Below are 19,959 nucleotides of genomic sequence, written 5' to 3' on the forward strand. Positions count from 1 at the left end.
CTGGCAGACTGTTAGTAGGCCAGCGCTGGTTTGTGGAGCACACTCCCAAGTGCTCGAAGTGTCTCATTTAAAACATGATGCTCAGGTTTCCCTGGTGTCGCAGTGGTCCCCTGCCTGTTTAGGGGACGGGTTTGATCCCTGGTCCAGGAAGATCCCACATGCCGCGGAGCAACTAATCCCATGTGCCACAACTACTGAGCCCGCAGTCTAGACCCTGCAAGCCACAACTTTTGAGCCCCACGTGCCACAACTACAGAAGCCCACCGCAACGAAGAGTAGCCCCCACTCACCGCAACTAGAGGAAGCCTGTGGCAGCAACAAAGACCCAATGCAGCCAATAAATAAATAAATAAATAAATAAAACATGATTTTGACACCAGGCCCTGCAAAGGTGTGATGGGCAAGGGAGTTCTATGGTCCCATCCATGTCGGAGACGTCCAGAGCCTTTCATCTTGCAACATGGGGAGTAATATGCAGTATTTCTGGAACTTATTTTGGCCATAGAGTCACCACTCCCTTCCTTGGTAGTTCATCTATTTAATATCTTTCTCTCAACTCTAGTGTTCCGTAGATCCCAGTTTGGGAAACAGGGCGTCTGCCTGGTACTTGGAAGAGACAACCGATGTCGCCTCCTTGTGCCAGCATTCCATTTGGAACTCCTAGATGAGCCACACTGAGTGGGCGGGTGTGTTGGGGTGCCCACACTTCTTCCTGTGATTCACTTTATCAAGAAGCAGAATTAACCCAGCAATCTCCTATGCCAGGTGATAGCACTTCTAAATGACACTCCATTTGTATTACCTTTATTTGCTGTTCCCATGGAAACTCCCAAGCCTTGTGACCTTTCCCTTTTCTCTACTCAGCTCAACCAGCCCCTTCCTACAGCTGTTTTCTCTTATCCTTTACTGTTGTTCCCCATGAATTCACCATTGGGTTATCAGGTAAAGCCATCTTTAGCCTTTAAATTCTTCCATCACACTGTTACCAAAGTCTTCTTTTAAAGCCACAGATGTAACCACACCACACACTGCTTATAACTCTTCCCTGCCTTCTAGGTAAGGAGTCCTTTTGACAAACAAGAGCATCCATGTCCCCTTCCAGCCCTGTGCCTGCCAACCCCGAATCATCCCCCAGGCCGTTGTGCGGTCAGAGCCCGGGAGCCCTTCAGGTCTGTACCGTCAGGCCGCTCAAGCTGGCCGTCCTCGTGCTCTTTATCCCCTGCATGACACTCTCTGCTTCACCCACGCCTACTCACATGCATGTGCTTGCCCCCTGCCCCAGCTAATGAGTGTTCCAATCATTAGGCCAGAACAGCTCCACCTGCTAATTTATTAAAGGGAGACATCTGCCCTCATGATAGTCATTAACCTAAGGGTCTATGAGGTTCGTGCCTGGCTGCCGGTTGCCCTAGTAACTGATGAGCCAACCTGATATCAATTCCCCCTGGGTAGCAAAGGTGGTAGCCATGTCCTGCCTGCCGTCTGCTGTGCATGGTGGGATGCTGCTGCAGGCCCTTTCGTTTCCGGTTTGTAAGATCCCCTGTCCAATAAGCCATTGATGTCTCTGTTGCTGTCTCTGGGATCTTTCTTTGCTCTTGAGGCTGGGCAACTACAAGGCTTGCACGTCTGAGGGGTGCAGCCCAACAAGGTCTGTTTCTCCACAGGGTAGGATAGCAGCTGATGAAGTAATAGAGATTGAAAAAAAGGATAGAGGAGGATAGGACAATCTGAGATCAGACTTCCCAAGGGACTGGTAGCATGATCTCTAGGGGACCCTAGGTTTCTGTCACAGTGAAGAATTGAGGGGAGGGAGTGAAGACTGTGTGGCTTCTAAAGTTCTAGCCTGGATGGAGGAGGTACCCAACAAGAAGGGACTGGATAAGGAGGATCCAGGTTCTTTCGGGAAGGAAGTAGTGATGGCAGATCCACTTCCTAAACTTCCAGCTCTACACAGAGCATAACATGGTGCTGTCACGAAGCACAGTCATGGTGGCCGTGAAGCCACTGAGGACTTTAAGGAAATCCCTTCATAATACGTACTGAGGCATCCAAACCCTTGCCTATTGGCTCTACAAAGATGGTTAGGTGAAACCAAGGCACCATTTGAAACAATAGGGACTGAAATAAAATTGACTATCTCACATAGAGATTTATTTATATACCTTGATTTCATTATAATATCCATGGTACTCTGTACATTTCTGGGACATGTATTATATTTTATCTTGTAGTTTGGGGAGTTCCCTCTCCTTTAGCTTATGAGGCGCCCCAGGTGTGATCAGACACCTGATTCATCTTGCAAATCTGAAACGTTCTGTCTAATAATTTGTTTATTGAGTCAATTAGTGCTGTAAATTTCTGTAACTTCTCAGCTTGAAACGTGCATTCTCCTAAAAAATTCTATTTCAGATTCATCCCTGGTACTTTTGCAAACAAGTGCAGTTGATAAACTCACTGGCAATGATTCGTGACGTTGTCCATCTCCTCTTCTCCAGGTCCCAACCCTCCCTGTTAAGGGCATGGGGCCCCCACGTATTTACCACTGCTTGATAGAATGTGGCATTTATTAACACAGGCAAAACTGAGAGCAGCCCATTACAAACACGGTCATTTGGACACCCAAGGTGAGGAATCAAAATAAGCAGTGGGGTACTCTTACTGTGGAGCTCGAAAGAAAGGTCTGCACTGCAAAAATAAGTGTGAATTTCTTGCACAGGATGCATAGAGCAGAATGGGATGGAATGCAGGAGGTGACCCTGAGAAAACTGTAGAGGTAGAAGAACATGCGGCTTAGGAGAGAGTTAACTAGAGAAATGGAAGCGGAGAACATCCCCCAAGCTTCCACGTGGGCTGGAAAATTAAGAACTTGATTAAATCAGGACACTTTGGTTCCCATGAGGGGAATTGTATCGGAAACTTTGTGATTCCTCAAAAGAATAGAGATGCAGGGAATGAAAATCTAGGTAGTGAAACACCACATGACTCTGTCCCTCTAGCCTTGCTACCTGCATCTCTCTGTAAATTAACTTTATCCCACAGGAGGAACATTACGGCAGCTACTCCTGGGCCCTCTCTCTCCCAGTTTCGTGACCAGAGAAGGACTGAAGTTTCTTCAGAAATTCCAGGGAAAAATTAATGGGTCCAACTAGGTCATGAGATCATCTCAATAACTGTAGGACTCCTGCTGGCCTGGGGACTCTGCTGCTAAAACCCCTATTTCGGTTCTTTCAGGGGACGCTGAGGCACACGCAGGTCTCAAAGCATCCTATAGCAATCAGTGTAGAGTACCACCTCCTACCCCACTGCCCCCACCCCCCCCACCCCCCACGGCAGGGGTTTAGCCCTCAGCATTTCCTCCCTCTTTCATCACAAGGAAAGAGGGAAGTCTCCATCCTTCCGGTCCCCATCGCAGTCAGAAGTAAAGATCTAGGGCCTCCCTGGTGGTGCAGTGGTTAAGAATCCACCTGCCAATGCAGGGGACACCAGTTCGATCCATGATCCCGGAAGATCTCACATGCCAAGGAACAACTAGCCCCTGTGCCACAACGACTGAGCCTGAACGCTAGAGCCCACGAGCTACAACTACTGAGCCTGAGTGCCAAAACTACTGAAACCCATGCGCCTACAGCCCGTGCTCCACAACAAGAGAAGCCACCGCAATGAGATACCGGTGCAACACAAAGAAGAGTAGCCCCTGCTCTCCACAGCTAGAGAAAGCCCGTGTGCAGCAACGAAGACGCAACGCAGCCAAAAATTAAATAAATAAATAAATAAATAAATAATAAAATAAATCTTTAAAAAAAAAAAAACAGTCAAGATCTTTTGACTGCTGATCCATACAATCTTAAAGTTGCTTCATCAGACACTGGGGACTCCATTCTATGGGTCCAGCGGTTTACTCTTGATACAGCAAAACATAGCGGTACCAGAAACTGACACTTTTCCAAGCCGTGGTCGTCAATCAGTGATAAATACAAGGTCCCTTTTGCTCTCTTATCTCCCTACTTGCAGCACAGAAATATTGCCCTTGCTCTCGGGGGCTCATCTCCATGGACAAGATAATCACAAACAACTACAAAGTCCATTGTTGATGATCTATGACCCACTCGGCTCCCCAAATAGGCCTAACGGGGGCTTATCACAATCAAGTGACAACGTCACTTCCCGTCGACTCTCAACAAAAGACCTGAAATAGGTCTGAGGCTACAACGATCACTGACTGATCATTTTGCTGTTTCCCAGAAGTTTTTTTTTTTTTAAAGATTTATTTCTTATTTATTTATTTTGGGGGGGGCTGTGTTGTGTCTTCGTTGCTGCTCATGGGCTTTCTCTAGTTGTGGTAAGCAGGGGCTACTCTTCCTTGTGGTGCACAGGCTTCTCATTGAAGTGGCTTCTCTTGTTGCGGAGCATGTACTCTAGGCAAGCGGGCTTCAGTAGTTGCGGCACATGGGCTCAGTAGTTGTGGCAGGCAGGCCCCAGAGCTCAGGATCAGTAGTTGTGGCGCACAGGCTTAGTTGCTCTGTGGCATGTGGGATCTTCCAGGACCATGGATCTAACCCGTGTCCCATGCATTGGCAAGCGGATTCTTTTTTTTTTTTTTTTTTTTTGGCACACGGGCTTAGTTGCTCCGTGGCATGTGGGATCTTCCTGGAGCAGGGATCGAACCCATGTCCTCTGCATTGGCAGGCGGATTCTTAACCACTGTGCCACCTAGGAAGCCCCGGCAAGCAGATTCTTAACCACTGTGCCACCAGGGAAGTCCCCAGAACTTTAGTAGAAGTGCCTCACTATCTGCTCCAAGCCCTGATGTTTATAAACCATGTGAGATTATATAAACATCTCTCTTTTAGTTGGCTTTCTTTTTACAATTTAGAGCACTAGGCCCTTTTTGCTGCCGTAACTTGTTTCATTGGGCAATCGTCATTGCTGTTCATCTCATCTTGCTGCTGTCTGGTCACAGCCATGAGAGGGAGCCTCTCTGTTCCCATCATTGGTAGCCCCCAAATCCTGAAAGAATCATCATCCTCCCACAGAGACAGCCGGCCACTCTGGCTTTCTGTGCCCCGCAATCCAGCATTTGGTACCTTCTGAGTTCCAGTCAGTGATGGAGAATGTAAGATAACCTTCACGCTTGATCAATCTCCAAAATATATAAACAGTTTATCCAGCTCAATATCAAAAAAACAAACAACCCAATCAAAAAATGGGCAGAAGACCTAAATAGGCATTTCTCCAAAGAAGACATATGGATGGCCAAGAGGCACATGAAAAGCTGCTCAACATCACTAATTATTAGAGAAATGCAGATCAAAACGACAATGAGGTATCACCTTACACCAGTTAGAATGGGCATCATCAGAAAATTGACAAAGAGTAAATGCTGGAGAGGGTGTGGAGAAAAGGGAACGCTCTTGCACTGCTGGTGGGAATGTAAATTGATACAGCCACTGTGGAGAACAGTATGGAGGTTCCTTGCAAAACTAAAAATAGAACTACCATATGACCCAGCAATCCCACTACTGGGCATATACCCAGAGAACACCATAATTCAAAAAGACACATGCACTCCAATGTTCATTGCAGCACTATTTACAATAGCCAGCACATGGAAGCAACTTAAATGTCCATCAACAGATGAATGGATAAAGAAGATGTGGTACATACATACAATGGAATATTACTCAGCTGTAAAAAGCAATCAGACTGGGACATTTGTAGAGACATGGATGGACCTAGAGACTGTCACAGAGTGAAGTGAGTCAGAAAGAGAAAAACAGATATTGTATATTAACACATATATGTGGAATATAGAAAAATGGTACAGATCAACCTGTTTGCAAGGCGGAAATAGAGACACAGATGTAGAGAACAAACATATGAACACCAAGTGGGGAAAGCGGGGAGGATTGGGGGGGGAATGAATTGGGAGATTGGGAAACCAAATTTTATACTATAAATATATGCAGTTTATTGTAAAAAATAAAAAAAAGAAAGAAAAAAAGATAACCTTCACGCTTATGTTGGGTGGTTATCATTTCACAGGACTATTAGTGATGAGCACAGTGAGGTCACAGGCAGTGTGGGCTGTTCCACATCATAGCAGGAGCCTTTTCAGCACACAGATTTATGCTGATGCTTTCGTTTTGTCCTTCACTGAGTTCTTATCTTATTCTAAATCCAGACCTTAATCACATTTCATCAAGTTCTGCATGTCATGTTATGTACAGACCCACCAAATCAAGTTACAGCTACAAGGCTGCTCCCAATTTTAAAGCATCTGCTAACTTCTGGCTATTTATTCCTATAAAGCCAGATTATGTGATACTGTATTCCTTATACATTTATATATCTATACACTATTTTATTTTATTATTTTATTTTATTTTATCTTATTTGTTCACCACACCACGCAGCTGGTGGGATCTTAGTTCCCCAACCAGGGATTGAACCCAGGTTCCGGCAGTGAAAGCACCGAGTCCTGAGCCACCAGGGAATTCCTACGCACTGTATTTTATTGAATCTGGAATACCACTGCTGATAAGCCCTGTAATTTTTTGGTATCACTAAGAAACACAAACCTTGCCAATTAAACTTTGACGATGTTTTCTTACCACTTAAAATTTTTACTTAAAACTTTTTAAAGGGATTCTTCTAGAACAGGGATTGGCAAACGACGGCTCGTGGGCCAGATCCAGCCTGTCATCTGTCCTTGTAAATAAAGTTTGATTGCAACACAGCCAAGCTCACTGGTTTACCTACAGTCTGTGTCAGCTTTTGCACCACACTTCGTCTGGAAGACTTGAGTAGATGGAACGAAGACAGCATGGACTGAAATCTTTATTATCTAGCCATCCTCTGTTCTACCTCCATTTAGACGTATATTTTTAAAACTCATATTTTCCTTTTTATTTATACACAAGATTGATGTAAATGAAACAAACTGGTTATTGCTTTACAACAAATGTGCAAGAAAACATGGATTTGTGGTCATGTCTCTAAGGCCAAACATTTGCCTCACTAAGTTCAAGTTTTTGCGCTGCTGATTTGCATCTGTGCCCTTTACATTTCACTGCCAATCACAGTGTAATCTTCTTAAGGCATGATAAATAGGATCAACACGATGCGCTGGGCTCCCCTGGGATCACCTGAGATCACTCATGGGGTAACAGTCAGTGGACAGAGACCAAGGCTGTCTACCGGCTATCTACTGGGGCACCTCAGTTCTCTTTCATATGGCCTGTCATCCTTAGGCTTGACAGCACTTCTCTGCATGATGGTGGGAGTGTTCCAAAAGAGCAAGACCCCGGTGTGAAAGTGCTTGTCCAGCCCCTGGTTGCATCACATTTGCTGATGGTCTATTGGCTAAAGCAGATTGACATGGTCAAGCCTAGCATCAGTGTCAGAAGGGACGGCACAGGGCATAGCCACTCACTTGGGGCCACTAATGAAACTACATAAAAGCACTAGAAAAATTAAAATCCCATCCCTCTCTTCGTTAGGTTGGGCAAATAGGAAAAGGAACCTCAGCAAGAGAGCTTAGATATTATGAAAGCCTGATTAGGGATAAGAAAGCATGCAACCAGAACCTCATTCTTAGTATGTCCACTTGGTTGTTTTTTTCTGTTTCTCTAATATTAAAAAAATCCCCAGCATTTTGGTCCTTTGACCTTAAAGAATAAAGGCACAAAGCCCATCCTGCCATTTGTTCAATTTCTACAAAAGTTCTTCCTTTAGTCTGTTTCCTCCTATTAGAGGCTACTCTGGTTAAAGACATGTATATAACAAGGTTCTCCCTCTTAGGGGGTCCCCTGGTACAGCTATCTCAGTCATGGTCCACATTTGGCTGAGAAGGTAGAAAGGGATGGATTCCTCACTCCTGCAAGCTTCCAGCAGAGGTGGAATCGAAACACTGGTAGCGTAGATACATCTCAGAAGGTTCCGGCAGTCCCTGCCCAATGGCTAACAGGCATCTCCGTTCTAACACATCCATAACTGAACTGTCCATAAATTACCACCTTCCTGCTCTCCCAGTTTTCTCCGCTTCAGTCAACGGAACCATTGTCCATACAATTACTCAAGCCAAAATCCCTGGGATAATTCCAGATGCCTGTCTGTCTCACTACAATTATTAAGAGTTGCCATGTCATCTCCAAAACGTACCTCAGATTTCTCCCTCTCTCTCCAAATACACAGCTACGAACCTCCAGCCTCTCTCCCGGGGCAGCTGCAAGTGTGCCTTACGGCTCTCCCCGCCTCTGCTGCCATCTTCCTCCCAGCTGTGCTTCATGAAGCATCTGAGTGAGAGTTGAAAGACAAAAAACAGACCACGCGAACCCCCACCTTAGAGTATTTGGTTGCTTCCCAATACAGTTTTAATAAAATCCAAATTCTTTACGATGACCTAACATTACTGCCTGAACGTGTCCACAACTAACACACTAACCCAAGCATTCTCAACAGGGGAAAATATCACCCCCAAGGAAGCAAAAATTGGTTCTTGAGAGTGGAGAAGGGGAATTTAAAAAAAAAAAAATCTTAACCTTTTCAACGTATAAAACATAGATATAGGGTATATAGAATACCTATGGAATTAAAATTTCTTGAGGAATGGGGGATGGTTGGGGGAAAAAAATGTCTGAAGGGCTCCAGAAAGGGAGCTGTAATGGAAAATAGTTGAGAAACTCTGCTCTCAACCTCAGCTCACCCCCCACTTCCCCTTATGCTCTAGGCCAGCGTTGTACAATGAAACTTTATGCAGTGATAGAAATGTTCCGTAATCTGCACTGCCTAATATGGTAGCCCCAGACACACATGGCTATGGAACACTTGAAATGTGACTAGTGTAACAGAGAAACTGAATTTTTTATTTTCATTAATTAAAATTTAAACTTCAGGAATTCCATGGACTTCCAGTGATAAGGACTCTGAGCTTCCACTTCAGGGGCCCGGATTCAATCCCTGGTCAGGAAACTAAGATCCTCCAAGCCATGGAGCACAGCCAAAAAACATTTTTTTTTTAATTTCAATAGCCACATGGGGTTAACCATATTAGTGCAGCTCTAGACACACTGACTGGTCACCTTTCAATTCAAGGACACCAAGGTCTTTGCACATTCTAGCTGGATCTGTTAGGATGCTTCTGCTACAAAAAACAAAAATTCAGAGTGGATTAAAGAGTAAAAAAATACATTACCATACATAACAAGTCTAGATATAGAGATTCCACGGTTGGCTAATTCAGCAGCTCAATCAATGCCAGTATCATGGATCCAGGTTCTTTCCACCTTCCTTCATTGCCATTCCCAGTGGATCAGCACTGCCTTCAGCTTGTTCCTCTAACAGTCACAAGATAGCTGCAACTGTGCCAGGCATCACATCTAAACCTAATGTCCAGAGAAAGAAAAGGTATGTCTTTTTTTCCTCCTTTTTAAAAATGCAGAAAAATTCTCCCCACATGCTCATTAGCCAGAATTTTATCATATGTCTTTACCTAAACCAACCTCTAGCAAGAGGATTGGGACCACTGCATGTGGCTCAGATCACACAAGAGCCATTCCCTGGAGCCAGACATGGTGCTGGTCCCCAAAATACATGGTTGTCGGAGGAGGATGGATACCTGAACAGGGTATCAGCAGGAAAATGGGGCCTTGCACACCTTGTGTTAGGATGGGGACCATGAATGGAGAACCTCACCACTGTTCCGGGTAGAACTAAATTGAACCAGTTAGGAATTTCCCATTGCCAGTGGTTCTCAAAGTGTGGCACCAGAACCATCAGCAGCAATATTACCTAGAAACGTTTCAAATTGAAAATCTTCAGGTCCCACGCAGACCTATTGAATCTGTGGTGTTTTTTGGTTTTTTGGTTTTGGGGTTTTTTTTTTTGATGAGGACAAAAGGATTTATTGTAGTATTGACACTTGCCCAAGTTTTTAAAACTTCATACATTCTAGTGGACTATAAATACATTATACAGTCATAAATGCAATGGGAAGAATAGAACAAGGTAAAAGGGGGATCAGGAGTGTGAGGGTGGAGGTGCCAGGTAAGTTTATTTGAGGTTGTCACGGCAGGTCTCATTAAGAAAACATTTAAGCCAAAGCTTGAAGATGATTAAGTAAGCCAGGCAGATACTCATGGAGAGGAGGGTTCCAAGTAGAAAACAGCCAGTGCAAAGGCCCAAAGGAAACACACCCTAATTGCTGCTGTTCCATTTTAGTCAATAAAACTTTGGAGTAAATATGGCTTTTCTCAAGCAAATGCTGACATCTACGATATCGGATGTCCACGGACTCTCTATCCCAAGACAGGCGAGTCTTTTCTAGCATCCTCTGCTCTCTCTCCAGCCCAGCAGCTTCAAGCTGTTCTTCCTCCTCTAGCATGGCTGGGGAAATCACCGCAGTCTCTGGTTGTTCAACCACATCTGGAGCTAGGGCCCCGCTGCTGCTCGTGGGCCGGACGTGGCCGGACACGCACTCCGAAAGCGGGCGCCCTCCCCACAGCGCCTGCAACGCGGCGCGCGAAATTCGCACAACCGCTTGCCCGGTCCCTCTCTCTGAACCTGTGTTTTGACAAGCGTTCCAGGCAGTTCTGATGCACTCTAAGGTCTGAAATCTGCTGCTGTATTCCAGTGGTTCTCCACTGGGGGCATTTTGCCCCCATGGGACATTTGGCAATGTCTGGAGACATTTTGATTGTTACGACTAGCATGTAGTGGTAGAGGTCAGGACATTGCACAGACAGCCTCCACGACAAAGAAGTGTCCAGCCCAAAGTGTCAGTAATGCCAAGGTGGAGGAACCCTGCTCTCACACTACAGGGGAGGGCAAGCTCCTTTCCAGAGGCTGCAGTCCACCCGGCTCTCCATGTTGGATGCAGCCCTTTGACCCGTACTGGAACAAGGATTAGCATGTACTAAGCCCTCTCAGAACAGAAGTCTGTGGATAGAGTCTGGTTAACTCTCCTAAGTAACAAGTCTTCAGGCCTTCAGGTCACTTAGGTCAGTCCCAGGGGGCTTCACTTAAGTAGCCATCCATGGCAAAGCAATAAACAGGACACATTGTTTATCTTCAGGACCAAAAAACAAAAACAAAAACTCCATATTTTATGAGACACAGTCAACATAAGCATTGAAGTTTCAGAACTGGTGTTCACAGGGCCCAATTCCTCTATCTTAGAAGGTTGATGTGCTGTTTTGATCAAGCACACTTTTTCCAGGCTGAGGATTCAACTGCAACAAGTGAGTTTCCACTGTCTTCTACTGTCTAGTTCTCTCATAAGAGAGCCTGAGGGTCAGGAAATGGAGATCAAACATCTAGTTTTAATCGATATTTTTCTATACCAGATGAGACTTTGCATTGTCTGTGAACAGAGGAAAGCAGCAAATTATACCAGAGTAGCTCATGCCACCAGCAGCTCAGTTTAGGCCCATCTCATATTAAACCAATCATCTTTTTTTAAATGTCCATCAACAGAAGAATGGATAAAAAAGATGTGGTGTATATATACAATGGAATATGACTCAGCCATAAAAAAGAACAATATAATACCATTTGCAGCCACATGGATGGACCTAGAGTGAAGTAACTCAGACACAGAAAGACAAATATCATATGACATAGCTTATATGTGGAATCTAAAAAAAAGGATACAAATGAACTTACAAAACAGAAGTAGAGTCACAGATGTGGAAAACAAACTTATGGTTACCAGGGGATAAGGGGGGGTGGGGGGATAAACTGGGAGATTGGGATTGATATATTCACCCTACTATATATAAAATAGATAACTAATAAGGACCTACTGTATAGCACAGGGAACTCTATTCAATACTCTGTAATGGCCTATATGGGAAAAGAATCTAAAAAAGTGATATACATATATGTATAACTGATTCACTTTGCTGTACACCTGAAACTAACACATTATAAATCAACTCTACTCCAATAAAAATTAAAAAAATTAAACCTGTTATCTTTTTTTAATTGAGGTATAGTTGATTTAAATGTTGTGTTAGGAAACCTACAGGGGTGAGTCAAAAATTATCTGCATTCTGGCTGTAGAATTTACAGAAGTTTTAATACAACTGGAGTGTAGATAACTTTTGACTCACCCTTGTATTTTCAAATGTCTCACAGAACAGCCTGTTCTACCGTGATAGTCCTGTGACCTCTTTTGGCACCTACTTAATATCACACACTTCCAGAAATGAATGTGCTGGTAAAGTTTATTTACATTATGTTCTCTCAATCACATTTAAATCCTGGAAATTTGTATTTACATACAGAATCCAATACATTCCTGGGAGAATTCTTTTTTTTTTTTAAACAGAAACAGAACAAGACACAAGTAATGTGATAGTTGGGTAGCTCAATGACCATCTTGCTTCTGGTGGGTCTCATCTGGGATTTCAGAGTGAACTGTATCCAGGGGCTGCCAGTGGCAATTCATGAGAGAGTCGTAGAGTTCTTCACTTTTCGCCATAAACTCTTTGTTTAATTCCTCAATATTTAAATGGAGATTTGGATCTGCAGAAGCCAATAATACATGTGAAAAAAAATTAGAGTTTTACAGGACACATATTAGAAATGGCTTAAAATTAGAGCTTTTCAAAGGTAGTAGCGGGAAATACTGCAGACATTTAATGTTAAATTTTTTAAATTGTGTTCACTTTCAATAAGACTTAAAAATAGAAATTGAAGCTAAAAAAGTAGTGCTACCAGACTCAATGAGCGTCTAGATGGTGGAGGAGATGGAGAAAAGGTATTGAATTGGAATTGTGGAGATGAATGGACAGGACTTGGAAATGCATTAAACTTGGAGAAGAGAAAGGAAGGGTTGAGGTTGAGCCTTGAGTTTCTAGCATGAGAACTTGGGCGGATACGATGCCCAAAAGTGAGCCAGAACCAAATCTCTACAACAGGGCTTTAAAAAACAAGCACGCTGCTTTAATCTGTTTAGTGAACGGGATCGATGTAAGTGAATAAGTTGTTTATAGCAATTAGTTCAGAAACAGAGGCGGACCTACACTGGAATTTTCCAGTAGGATCTCTCAGTTTCTAGCCAGTTGAGTGAATGAGGAACCTGGAAAAGGGGTTAGTTTTGTTTTCAACTAAGGCAACACAAGATTTCTGTTACCTTCTAGTGAATCTTCATCTTGGTTTTCAGCCAGAGCTGTGGTTTCCTGTAATGAAAATCAGTGTTTTAAGATAAAAATAATTTCACTGAAGGGGTTACTATCGACACGCTTTCTTGGAAGAATTCAGCTCTCAAAAATAATATCTACAACACTAAACTCCCTTTTAATCAACTTTAGTTTGAATTTTGACTCAAAGAAACTTTAAATGATATAATACTACAATGATGCAATGGGTGAACCGGGTCCATAGAAGAAAAGTCACAAAGGAGGAGCATCAGATAAAGGCGTCTGGCTTCTCTCAAGTTTCAGGGAATTAACTAGCATCCTGGGGCCTGGGTGAGGACCCAGACAGCAGGGACTCTGGCATCAGACTCCACAGTCCTTGAACTAAGTACCCAACTCTCAACCTGGCACTCTGCCCTTCCTTCCAGGTGACAATCTGCAAAATCTCCATGAGCACATACCCCTCGTGGCCTTCTAAACACATCCCCAACCCCACAGCTCAGCTAAGGACCAGGACAGTATATGCTTAAGGAAATGCAGAGGCTACAGAAAAGCAAAGGAATCAGTTATCTTCTTACGTAAGGAAAGAAGTAAATTCCAGAAGCACTCCCAAAATAAATCTTGGCTACTTACTCCAGACTCTGTGGGCTCTCTTGGGGCAATGTAAGTTTTTACAACACCTCTCTACAGGCGCCAGCTGGGAACCTGTCTTTCTTAAGGACGTACAGATAATTCCAGGGTCCCTGCTGTCTGCTTCCTTGCCCAGGCCCCAGGATGCCAGTTAATTCCCCAAAACTCTGACTGATGCTCCTTTGTGACTTGTCTTATACTGACTCAGTTCACCCATTGCATAATGGATTCATTTCTGAAGTTAAAAATATACTCAAATCTATACTGCTCTATTTAAAGATATAAAGTTAACCACAGGAAGTCAAATCATCTCCCAAAAGAGCACAAAAAGAAAGAAGTAAAAGAAAAAAAAAACTACATGATAAAACCTCAGGTGGGAATTCCCTGGCCATCTAGTGGTTAGGCCTCAGCATTCTCACGGCCGTGGCCCAGGTTCAATCCCAGGTCAGGGAAATGAGATCCCGCAAGCACTACAGCATGGCCAACCACCCACCCACCCCACCCCACCCCCCAAAAAAACAGCCTTGAAAAATTGGAAATGAAAGTCTGGGCAAAAAAATACCAAGCAAATGCCAGTTTTAAAAACTGAGGGCTTAGATATTAATCCAACTTTGGTGTTAAAGCCAAGGCCATCACACAGAAGGTTACTGTGCGCACAAACTGGGCAGAAAAGTTTGTAACACTTTGACTGCAAAGTGCTAATTTCCCTACTATGTAAATATCTTACACAGTCAAGAAAGAGGGGGACACCCACAACCCAAAAGGAAAAAGGCAGACAAAGGACATCAGTGAAGTCACAGGGCATAGATACCAATAAACATTTGAAAGGTATTTGCCCTCAATAGAAGACAAATGCCTTCCTCACCTGTCAGACTGGCCAAATTACACCCAAAAAACCGAGAAGCCAGCCACCCCATCAATGGAAAGGGTAAACTCAGGCAGGCTTTTTGGAGAGAAGTTTGCTGTTTAAGATTTTAAATGTCATATCCTTTAATTGAGAACGTCCCCTTCTAGAACTTTTCCCTTAGCCAAAAAACACTCAAATTCTTGCAAAGAGGTAAAAGAAAGTTTGTTAAAGCACCGAAAACATTTAAAATGCCAGTCGATAAGTGATGGGCTAAAACCACAGCACATCCAAATGGGTAATTTTTAAAGAAAGCTCTCCTGGTGCAATGTATCAGCAGAAGCAAACAAGGCGCAAACCAGTAAGCCTACCCGACATCGTCCATTCTTGCCCAAGGCCCCCCCAACTCCCCAAACAGAAAGCAAGCCCAATCGTACTGATTTAGCGAGAGTACAAGGGAAAAATCTAGAAGCCATAGATCCACTTGAACAACACTTTTTTCTAAGTGGGAGGGAAGTGGGGAGGGAAGTGGGGAGGGGTGAGAGGCTTTCTCTTACTCCAATATATCTTTTAAAGAATTACATTAGTCATCAAAAAATTAAAATCTTTTTAAAGTGTGTTAATGTTCGCTGCTACAGCAAAACAAAAAGTACCGCTTGTTCTATTATAAGTGTTTAAGGATAAAATCTATTGAATGAGGCTAAGCTACAATTTAGTAGCACCAAATAATAGCTTCACCAGCCTATTATTTTGTTTTTGGAAAACAAGGAGGACTTCAATTGTTTGCAAGTCAAAATGCCTCAGGTCATCAGGTTGTACTCTCTGGTAGCAAGTTAGGGAGCAGAAGCCAGGGCTGTGGAAATTTGACTAAGAGGATCTGGAGGCGTGAGGAAAGGAAAAAGATGTTTCCGTAGTGGGCACCCAAGCCACACAGTATTCACGCCAGGGAGAGATACCTTGGGTGTAAGCGAAGTTTCAGCTGGGTATCCGGAGATCTCATGCGCAGAATAAAGGCTGGGTCCATTTCCATCAGTTCCATAGCCACAGCTATAGCCAGAAAGAGGATAACACCTGTGCTGTTGCTCATACCAGTTGCCAAAGGGGTACCCCTGGCAGGACTGGAAGTCTGGCTTCACTCTAAAGAGCAGAGGGGAAAGGACAGGAATGACATCGCCAATCAAGGCAGAAAAACTCAAAACCCCAGGACTCTCTCTTTTCTCGCAGATGTTACAAGTAAGGATGATATCCGCTTTCACTGTTTTAAGAACACCTATTTTCAAAGCAATGGTTTGTAAATTGCCAAATTGTGTAAGAAACAGAACACTACCGGTCTTCCTTTTCATTGAGTAGGAAAAACCAGCTCACCCTTGCCAGTACCAGTAATAATTATTTTGTTGCCCTATGCCAAAACCTGCAACACCCTCCTGCCCAGCCATTTATCCAGACACTTGATAAAGCAACCACACTTTTGACCTCCCGCATCAAAAATTCCGGCTCCTGGTCTAAACCCTCTCAACCCCACAAATAACTCTTACAGCTGCCTCAGAGATAGGAATTACCTGCAGTGGCACTTTCTGCCAGGTAATTAATTCCATGACTTTCATGTGGGTTAAGGGGTGGGTGGGGTGGGCAGAAGCGTATTGCGGTCACCTGGGGGAACTCCAGAAGGGGGAGGTTTGGGGGGAGGGCCAGAGGGGGCGTGTATGTTGGGCAATGGTGAGGCACACAGAAGTCTCCACCCCACCTCTACAATAGTAGGTAAGGGAGTCACTTTTAATCATTAAAACCTTAAGACATTTTAATGTTTCCCTCCTCAGCTTTGTTATCTGCAAAGAATAACTATTGAAACCAGCATCTAGTGGAGCTTTGGGGTTTTTTGGCTGCTCCCTGCATATACGGGATCTTAGTTCCCCCACCAGGGATTGAACCCTCGCCCCTGCACTGAAAGCTCGGAGTCTTAACCTTTGGACCACCCGGGAAGTTCCCGGACATTTTTTTAAAAAACATCCCCTGCAGGTTGAAATTTTTACCCCAACCAGCTGATGGGAAGAAGTGGTATATCTCACACAAACACCGCCCCCCCACCCACACCTTAATGTAAGTGCAGGATTTTTTTTTTTTTTGGCTGCTTAGCACAGCATACGGTATCTTATTTATTTATTTTTTAAATAAATAAATTTATTTATTTATTGCCTGTATTGGGTCTTCGTTGCTGCACATAGGCTTTCTCTAGTTGCGGCGAGCCGGGGCTACTCTTTGCTGCTGCATGTGGGCTTCTTATTGCAGTGGCTTCTCTTGTTGCGATGCACGGGCTTCAGTAGTTGTGGCTCACGGGCTTAGTTGCTCCCCAGCATATGGGATCTTCCCAGACCAGGGATCGAACCTGTGTCCTCTGTGTTGGCAGGTGGATTCTTAACCACCGTGCCACCAGGGAAAAAATATAAAGAAATATCTCTGTGATTCTGGTTGTTTGTTTTAAAGCGTGACAAAGCAGTGCTTCCTAAACTTTAGTGCACGTACGAATTACTTTAGCATGTTTAAAATGTGGGTTCAGATTCCATAGATTTGGAGTGGAGCCTCAGCTTCTGCCTTTCTAGCCAGCTCCCACAAACTTTAAGTGGCAATGCTACACAAAATGTCAACATTTAAGAAGATAACTTTTGAGTCTAAACAGGGACATTGGGCTACCCTGGTGGCGCAGTGGTTAAGAATCCACCTGCCAATGCAGGCGACATGGGTTCGAGCCCTGGTCTGGGAAGATCCCACGTGCCGAGGAGCAACAAAGCCCGTGCACCACAACTACTGAGCCTGTGCTCTAGAGCCCAGGAGCTGCAACTGCTGAGCACCACAACTAATGAATCCATGCTCCGCAACTACTGAAGCCCACACGCCTAGAGCCCGTGCTCCGCAACAAGAGAAGCCGCAGCTACGGAAAGTCTGCACACCACAACGAAGAGTAGCCGCTACTCTCCACAACTACAGAATAGTACACGCACTGCAACAAAGACCCAACACAGCCAATAAAATAGATAAATAAATAAATTTATTAAAAAACAAAAATAAAACCAGGGACATTGAGGGTCTGGTCATTTCCTTGTAGCTTGTAACTATTCCACTATTCACATGCTTAATATAGTCTATATTTACCTGTAATGTGAGAAATAACCATCATGATGAATTCAAGTCATTCAATCATTTACCCATCATTTACTCCTATACACAAGGTGGGTGCCTGGCGTTAGCGATACAGTGCAGCTTATACTCTACTGAATTTCCCAGTGTGTTCAGGGGAGATGGTATTGATTAGCAGCTGAGCACACATCACTAGGGGCCGCCCAATATCAGGTCTCCTTTTCTTCCTTAATAACAGAACCCTGATTTTATTTGGGGGTAGCAAGAGGCCTCGTGGCCAGGTGGCCCAAGTCTGGCTAAGAAGATGTAAATAGAACTATCACGAGGGGATTGAGGAAAGCCGCGTGAGCAGAGGGAGTTTGTTTAGTTGGAAGGCGGCCTTTCCATCCTCCACCCTTCCCCCAGACTAGCGTTGAGATCACGGATATGATGGCTGAAGACAAAATAACTCTGCACCTCTTCTTGGTCTATGAGATGATATCAAGAAGGAAGTCACACAACCAAACACAGGATCTTTATTTTTTTTTTTTCTAATTGGCTGTGCAGCTTGCAGGTATCTTAGTTCCCCGACCAGGGATTGAAACTAGGCCCTTGGCGGTGAAAGCACAGAGTCCTAACAACTGGACTGCTAGGGAATTCTCTATACAACTTTTAAAGGTTATTTTCCATGTATCGTTGTTACAAAATATCGGCTATAGTCCCTGTATTGTTCGACACCTCCTTGAGCCTATCTTACACCCAACAGTTTGTACCCCTTCTCCCACCCCCACCCCACTGGTAACCACTGATTTGTTCTTTGTATCTGTGAGTCTGCCTCTTTTTTTGTTATATTCACCAGTTTGTTGTATTTTTTAGGAAAAAACCAACAATTCTTAAATACTGTAGCAGGTTAGAAATCAAATTCAACATATCAGTTAAGATTCTTTCATACAAATGTTATCTTTTTTTTTCTTTCCTTCTCTTATTTTAGAACTTTTTTTTTTTTAAGAAAGAAAATCAGAATTTTGGCTATGGAGCTGTAGTTGGAAAGGAATGTGGGAGTTGAATCTTCATGATAAGGTGGTAAGAGGGGGGAGGGGTAGGTCAATAGGCCACGTTGAACCCGCCCAGGAAGATGGCAGGAGCCAGCGCATCAAAGGCCATGGGCAAGGCTCCAGAGATGAAGATGGACATTCCAGCGATGTTGAGATAACGGTGACAAGGGGTTGTTCACAAATATTGCCTTGATCTCTAACAGCCTCAAGTGCAAACCTCTCGTAGTTCACCTGGATTATTCCCATAAAGCAGGTGAAGCAAATTTCTATCAGGCCAGTGTCCAGGGGAAGTAGCCCACTCTGCTTCCCTGAGCTCTGCATGCAGAGGAGACCAAAGTCCTCTGAGAATACAAGCACATGTGACCTCTGTCCCCGCATTAAATAGACTTGCTACCTGTCACCCTATGAAAGGAGGGCAACTGAGCAGGAATGCTAGACTCACATGACATTTCTAACGGCCGATTTCTCTCCACTGTATCCTGCTTTTAGCTCAGTATATCCACTTTGCCATCACCCTCACCCGTCCCCCCAAAAGGAAAACTGGCTCTTTTTTCTTTAGCAAACTAGACAAAGCCAGGTACTCAATACATATTTGTTGAATGAACAAATAAATCAATGCATGGCTCAAGCATAAAAAGCTTTTCTATCAATAATTTAAATGCAAAACTGGAAATCCTGTTGTGCTTTAGAGTTAATGATCAATGGAGGCTTGGCTGTTTCCTGGCAACTGCAGTGTTCACAAGAATGAGATTGAATGCTTTTTACATCCTGTGTTTAGAAACAGAACAGGAGGTTTGGCAGGAAGTATGCTCAGTTTGAATCCAGTTGAGCAGATGTATAATATTATATTGTGTTTTTCTTTAGACAATGAAAAACCACTTTTCTTCTCCATTAAAGGGAATGTTCGAGCCCAAGGAAGTGCAAAAAGCAGCAGCCCCATCTGCGTCTACCGTTACTTAGCTGCGTGGTTTTGAGTTCTGGACCCACTTCAGCATATATAACCTCAGACTGTATTAAAGTATTGTAGCTTGAGAGGCTAGATTAGTGCCTCTAATCTTTTTGAAAATGTAATGAAATTTTATCAATACTTTCCTCCATAAATATACATACACAATTTTGCATATAATTTCAGGGCGTTCGTAGGTCCAAAAACTTATCCATGAACTCCCCCAGATTAGGA

The sequence above is a fragment of the Hippopotamus amphibius genome, chromosome 11 (genome assembly GCF_030028045.1).
Source record: "Hippopotamus amphibius kiboko isolate mHipAmp2 chromosome 11, mHipAmp2.hap2, whole genome shotgun sequence".
Taxonomy (NCBI): Eukaryota; Metazoa; Chordata; class Mammalia; order Artiodactyla; family Hippopotamidae; genus Hippopotamus; species Hippopotamus amphibius.